A 645-nucleotide genomic window follows, 5' to 3' on the forward strand; every position below is an offset into this window, starting at 1 on the left:
TTTGCGTAACTTGTCAGTGAACTACGGCTATGTGTAGTAAATTCTGCTCCATCTGAAAGCACGTGATGATGATTTCTTGCTGATTACAGAACCGGCTTTACTAACAAAATGTGCATGACAATCGCATTCGATTTATCGTGCAGCCCTAATTTGTAGTGTGTTTTTATCATTATTGTTATTATTCGGTTTTTAAATATGTCTATAGTTTTTAATAGTTTTTATTTCGGTTTTAGTGTTAGTTATGTAGTACTTCAACTGTAAATGAAAATAACACGTGTTGTCTTTAGCAGCTACCTTAAGTTCAAGTTTTTTATATATTTTTTATTTAATTTCAGTCCATGTTTATTTTATTTCAAAATATAACTTTAAAAATATATTTTTTATTTCAGTTCTAGTTATTTTAGCACTTCAAACTTTAGCAAGTAGCTGAAGTTTAAGGTAACTTTATATATATATATATTAGGGCTGTCAAAATGACTGAAAAACTGAATTCGAATTTTCTACTTAAATATGATCAAAATTCGAATTATATTCTAATTTAAAAGGCATAATTTCAGTTAGGGGGGAAAAAAGCTTTTGGCTTCTCTCCTGAAGCCACAAGAGGGCGCATCGTGCAAAATATTATGCACGTTTCTTCAAAGCGTA

The 645-nt window shown here is 29.9% G+C and overlaps 1 protein-coding gene across 2 annotated transcripts in view; it reads left to right on the top strand.

Annotated features, from left to right (window-relative positions):
• lonp1 (lon peptidase 1, mitochondrial) overlaps positions 1–645 on the top strand; it is a 15,838-nt gene that overhangs the window by 3,323 nt on the left and 11,870 nt on the right. The gene's annotated exons all lie outside the window — the stretch shown is intronic.

Source organism: Sinocyclocheilus anshuiensis, unplaced genomic scaffold (assembly GCF_001515605.1).
Source record: "Sinocyclocheilus anshuiensis isolate Anshui unplaced genomic scaffold, SAMN03320099.WGS_v1.1 scaffold1406, whole genome shotgun sequence".
Classification (NCBI taxonomy): domain Eukaryota; kingdom Metazoa; phylum Chordata; class Actinopteri; order Cypriniformes; family Cyprinidae; genus Sinocyclocheilus; species Sinocyclocheilus anshuiensis.